General features: G+C 37.2%; 1 pseudogene; it reads left to right on the top strand.

Moving 5' to 3' along the window:
- The first annotated feature begins 720 nt into the window (after window positions 1–720).
- On the top strand, window positions 721–2732 carry LOC126503886 (HBS1-like protein; annotated as a pseudogene).
- The last annotated feature ends 3815 nt before the right edge of the window (window positions 2733–6547 follow it).

The raw sequence follows: 6547 nt of genomic DNA on the forward strand, positions 1-6547 counted from the left end.
TGGCTTAAATATCCAGAGCACCTCTCAAGAATATTTGTTCTTCTATAATAATTTCAAGAAATATGCCACCTTAACAGAAAAAAGTACTTTGATCAGAGCACTAAATATTTATCCAAGAACAGATGATCTTCAATTAAACTTTATATACTGACAGAAATAGTTTACCTCTGCTGAGGAATTTATATTTATGTGCTTGTATTTTTAGGTATTGGATTTTTTTCAAGAGATATTTTTTTAATCAGCAAGATGGAAGTCATGACCCTTATGCTTATAATGTTGATGAATGTTTCTCTACCTCTTAAATCTAAGGTGCAATGACATTTTAAGGAACATTGAACTTAAGGGTGATCTTAGTGTTGTTTACTATACAAACGGCCTTTTCTTTTTGTGTTTACCAAAGCTTAGCATCTTGGATTTTCTACATAACATCATTTATACCTATTGACAGATACCAGTTTCAACTGAGATGATATTTTGACGTGACTTTTCAAATGGACATCAGATATTGGCATGTAATGTAGATTATATGCGTTCATCTTTTAGCTATAAATTAACTTTCTTGGGTGTGACGTCGCATATGCACAGATGTTTGGTGCAGAGGCCTGGCAGAAGCCAAGATGGTATGGAAGAGATCTACAGGGCACACTTGGCACCTTTCTCACGTCTGAGCCGAATTCTTTGGAAGGGACTGTGGCAGACGCCCTGCATGCTGCCCTGGCCCAGCATCAGAATGTCCGAGAATATAACTACAATGAAAATTTCGAAGAAGATGATTTGTATAGTCAGTCTATGGAGGATGATTATTGTATTTCACCATCAATAGCTACCCAATTTATTTACTCATGACGTGACAACCCTGTAGAAGAATATGTTTATGAAGATCTGAAAGAGTCATTTAATTCTCTTTTGAATCACCGGTTAAGTGAACACGACCAAGCTTATCTTTGCTCGTGCCTTGATCACTTGCAAGAGGTCCTGGGAGATGCTGTGCCCGATGACATAGTGATTGAAGCAATTCTGAAAAATGAGTTTTATGTCCAGCAGGCTTCGTCAGTGGTTCTGGAATGAGATAATGCACAGAATTTAAAGGAGAAGAGCGAAGGAGCCATGTCTGCAGGAAAGACATCAAAAGGAAAGTCAGTTGGATCTCGGTCATCTCAGAGTGAGTCTGAAATTGTGCCAAATATTGCTAAAATGACTGTATCTGGAAAGAAGTGAACTATGGGGTTTGAAGTGCCTGGCTTAACCTGTAAGGAAAATGGATATAGTCTGCATACACCTGACAAAGCACCTCCTGGTGACGATGGCAGCATTGATTCTCCTAACATTCTTGAGACCAGCACTCATAAATCTGCCCTCCTACATCCCCCCTTCAAGCATCAGAAGAGCTGAGTTCAGCTCCCACACCAGTGAAAAAGTCTGACAAGTGGAGGCACCAGAGAGACGTGAAGGCAACGCTGGAGAAGCAGCAGGGAGGGAAGCAGCTCCTCAACTTATGGTCATTGGTTATGTTGATGCTGGGAAAAGTACTCTGATGGGCAATTGCTTTATATTCTGGGTAATGTAAACAAAAGAACTATGCATAAATATGAGCGGGAATCTTAAAAGGCTGGCAAGGCTTCCTTTGCATATGCATGGTTCTTGGAGAAGATTGGAGAAGAAAGGGAAAGGGGAGTAACAAGGGATGTCAGCATGGCAAAGTTGGAAACCACAACGAAAGTTATTACATTAATGGATGCTCCAGGCCATAAGGACTGACTTCATTCCAAATATGATCACAGGAGCATCTCAGACTGATGTAGCTGTTTTAGTTGTTGATGCCAGCAGGGCAGAGTTTGAAGCTGGATTTGAGACTGGAGGGCAGACATCGGAGCATGGCCTTTTGATCCGATCTCTTGGAGTGACACAGCTTGCTGTGACTGTCAGTAAATTGGCAACAAGAAAGATTTTAAGAGATTGTTGGAAAACTTGGGCATTTTCTTAAGCAAACAGGTTTTAAGGAGAGTGATGTAACTTTCATCCCCAAGCGTGGTCTCAGTGGTGAAAATTTAATTACAAGATCACAGTAGTGTGAACTCACTCGATAAAGGATCCTATTTAATAGAACAGACTGATTCCTTCAAACCCCCTCAATGATCCATTGACAAACCTTTTAGACTGTCAGATGTCTTCAAAGTTAAAGATCTGGCTTATGTGTGACTGGTAAAATTGAATCAGATTATGTCCATTCTGGTGACCGACTGTTAGCAATGCCACCCAATGAGCCTTTTATAACAAAAGGAATCACTCTGATGAACATGTTAATTGGGCAGCAGCAGGCGATCACATTGGTCTTACATTGGTTGGGATGGATATCACCAAAATCAATGTTGGCTGCATATTTTGTGGTTCCAAAGAACCCATCAAAGCTTGCACTCACTTCAGAGCCTGGATCCTCATCTTCAGTATTGAAGTTCCTATAACTAAAAGATTACCTGTGCTGCTACACTGTCAAATCTCAGCGATCCTGCTGTTATTCAGCGATTGAATAGTGTCCTAAACAAAAGTACTGGCAAAGTCACAAAGAAAAAGCCTAAGCTGCTGACCAAGGGCTGGAAGGCACTGGTAGAGCTGCAGACCTAGAGACCAGTGGCTCTGGAGTTCTACCAAGTCTTCAAGGAGCTGGGTAAGTTTATGCTGCAGTACGGTGGCCCACAATAGCTGCTGGTGTTGTCACTGAGAGAAAAGAGTGATGGGTCCACCATGTTTCCACCATGTTCCAAATGCAGAGAGACAGTCAGCCATGGAGGCATCCATCCAGTGGTGCAGTTATGGACACAGTGCGCAGTTGATAATGTTTGTAGGTGAGAGAAACTAAAGCTATAATTAGCTGCCAAGATGTATTAATAATCACTCCTGCAAAAGTTTTGATTTGCCAACTGACAAAGAAAAACCAATATTATACTTCCATTTCATTAGAAGTTTTTTGCTTTGGGGAGGTAGTAAAATGCATCTGTTTTCCCAAGACTTGTGGGAATTATTCGAGGATACTTAAATTATCATGAAATGGCCTCAACTTCCGGCCAAAGCAACACAGTCTTTGTTTTCTCTTTTCCTTCTCCTGTGCATGTTTTAAGGAAGGACAGCTAATTGGGGCTTTTGATGTAGTCAGTCTTTGACTTGGATCTTTTTTGAGATAACACTAAGAAAATATTTACTGATGGTAAATCTATTTACCCTCTATTCTGTGTTGAAACTGTGACTGTCCCTCATGTTCAACAATTCTACCTTCAGGAGTGTGATATGAAATTACTGAAAGTTGTTCTTAGGTCACTGAGGTATTGTTTAAGTTGAAAAGTCAGATAATAAAAATCCTTAGTTTGAAAGAAAATTAACTTTCTTTCTTCCCCCAGATCTACAAAGTGTCTCAATGATCTGTAATTAAAATCTCCTCCAGAAGGTGAGTTGATTTACTTATTTCTAAAGTGCTCAATTGTGTAGACAGTTTCCCAGACAAGCACTAAGGCAATGCTCCTCCGTATTTATATTAACCTTAAGGTATTTATTTCTTGGATGAATTAGTTAACAGATTTCCATATGAGCCTTTTGTACACCTTTCATTTTTGTTGCTGCTTTCTCCCCCTGTTCTGCACCTGACTTAGGTTTTGCTCTGGTTTTTTTTTTCCTCCCTCTTCCTTAGAAGCTTTCTTCTTTGACCGTTTTCAAGTATCCTGGCTTTTCTCCAATCTCACATCAACTTGGATGCCTGCGTTTAACAGAGACTGAATCTGCTTATGAAAAAGGACATTTAGTATTTGTCATTTTGAGTCTGGTTCCCCTTAATATAAAGTTCTTTTATATGTAATCTCTTTATTTATTGATGCCCAACAGCCATAAGACTTCTAAAAAGCATTAACAGATGGCATCATAATGCTTATCTAAGACAAAAAGGGATTGCTTTAGCCTTCTCCCTGAAATTTTATTTAATGTGCTCTGCATATTTGTCAAAGTGCAGTTCTTGGGGAATAAATTAGTTATTCTCCATGTTCTCAAGAGGACCCATAATTGAACATGTCAGACATGAAAATCCAGGTGAACCAAATTCTAAGGATTAACCTTATTTTCACCCCAATAAAATACAGTAAAGATCTAGTCAGGGTGAATATCAGATGCAGTCCTTGATGACAAAATGTCATAGGAGATCGAGATTAGGGGATATGGAAGATGCAGCTAATAAGACTGCCCCAGTCTCACTGGATGGTCAGATAATCCATGTTTTGGAGCTAACACTCAATGCTTTGCCCGGATTTTGGGAGCTCAGACCTCTTTCATGGAAAGCTTTCAACAGGCACAATGTCCCTCTTTTCATGGCCCAAGACACCTGGAGAATGTGTGATATCAATGAGAAAACATTGACTATTCATGTAGTCCACATGTTAGCCAATAGTATCCTCCTAGAATGTAAATAACATCACATACAGAGAGGTTTATAAATTAATAATACCTAAAATTATGCTTCATGTTAAATTTCTACTATTTAGATATAAGGTTTTTTTAATATCAGCAGTAATTACAAAAAATAGAAAACAGTATTTATTCTATATTAGAACTGAATCAATGAGGGTAATTTAATAATTCATAAAGGAGCTATATTCATGAAAAGATTGCAATGGCCACAGTCCTCAGTCATGGCATAATATTAGCATTAGACAATTTCCATCTTTGTTTAATTGTACCACTACAGATACCACGTATTGTCACCAAGAGAATGCCCTGCTTTTCTTACACTGTTTACTCATTTTATAGTATGTCCAAGAGATGAAATACTATGGGAATGCTAATGAATTGGGTTTAGAAAAAAAATGTGTGATTGATTCTATAGAATGCTAAGGTTTTTGGGTCATTGACTTCTAGCAAGGAAAAATATGTAGATATAACCATAGAAGGCTACAGATTAAACATTTATCTTATTAAGGAACTTATCTTATTGATAAGCAATAATTATTAGTAGCCTCTAAAACATTTACACCGCAAAATATTTCTTTGAATGGCTAAAGTATCTACTCAGTTGTAATAGAACTCATTCATTCACTCCGTTAACACTTGTGAGTGATGGTGTGGTGAAAGTTTTATCTTAGTTTGTGTGTGTGGGGTAGTGTTTGAAAGACTATAAATTGAGATATAGATGATAAATATAAATCTGCATATATGTGTACCATTTGGGCATCCTCTGTGTTCTCTCTCTCTCCCCCCTATTTCTCTCCCTCTCTTTCTTTCTCTTATCTCCCTTTCTCTTTTCCTTGGTCTATCCCTCCTTTTCTCCCTCCCTCCATCCCTTCCTGTTTTTAGTCCCTTCTATTCATAAATTACAGATCAAAAATATTCTTAAAAATGTGCAACCTCTTCTGAATATATGCATAAGTATTCCTTTATCATTATTCCCTGCATAGTATAGAATAATGAATATTACATAGCATTTATATTTTATTAGTTGTTATATAGATTCTAGAGCTGATGCAAAGTATGCAAAGGATTGCAGAGTTATATGAAAAGTATTAACTATTTTTATGAGGGACTTGAACAATCACAGACTTTGATATCGTAGGGTTATTGGAATCAATCCTGTAGATAAGGGGCTGTGATACATATATGAATATAATTATGATTTACATTAAAAAGAATTATGTTTATTTAGGTCAATTCAATTTATCAAACAAAAAACAAAATTGTTAAATGTTATAGATACAACTGGAAGAAGTGAAGTAATATAATATTTATAGAATATTTATTTAAAAACAGAATATAACAGAAGTTATAAAATATGTATGGACAAGATCAAGTCTATAAAGAAATGAAAAACTTAAGGAAATTATTTGGTGAGATTGCAGGGTTAAAGGTATTACCTTAGTTCTAAAATTTAGCAGTTACAATACTATATGGTAAATTGTGTATCCCAGTCCCAAATTTACATGTTGAAAATTTAACCCTATAAAGGTTACAGGATGTGGCTGCATTTGGAGATAGAGTATGTAGAGATTAATCAAGTTAATATGAGGTCACTTTATTGTCCCCAATCCAGTTTGACTGGTGTCTTTATAAAAAGGTGACATATGGGCACAAATATACACAGGGGAAGGCAGCACACACACAAGTGTAAGACAGTCTCCAAGAAACCAAACCACTCAAAACTCATGGCTTTCTAGCTTCTAGAACTCGGTGAAAACGAATTTCTGTGTGAAAGTCACACAGTCCGTGTGGCTCTTTGTTATGGCGGCTATTACAGATGGTACAACAAATGGTAGAAAAATTCTGGAAAAGCAACTCACATCGTTTACCAGATTTATTAGGCCTTGGCTTCATCTCTAATTCCCCACTTCCCCTGTGACCTTCACATCTTCCAAGTTTGAGTAAAATAAATTTATTCATATATATAAATACAAGAACATCTTTTCCACTTATATCTTCTGGTGGTTCTAAATGTCAAGTGCTATTCTATTTTGAAAACGAATTGCAGACAATTAAGAAGAATTCAAAGGTGAGAGACACTGACTTGGTAAAAAAATTCTTT

This window comes from Alexandromys fortis, unplaced genomic scaffold, assembly GCF_014885135.2.
Source record: "Alexandromys fortis isolate MF-2015 unplaced genomic scaffold, M_Fortis_MF-2015_v1.1 scaffold_34, whole genome shotgun sequence".
NCBI lineage: Eukaryota > Metazoa > Chordata > Mammalia > Rodentia > Cricetidae > Alexandromys > Alexandromys fortis.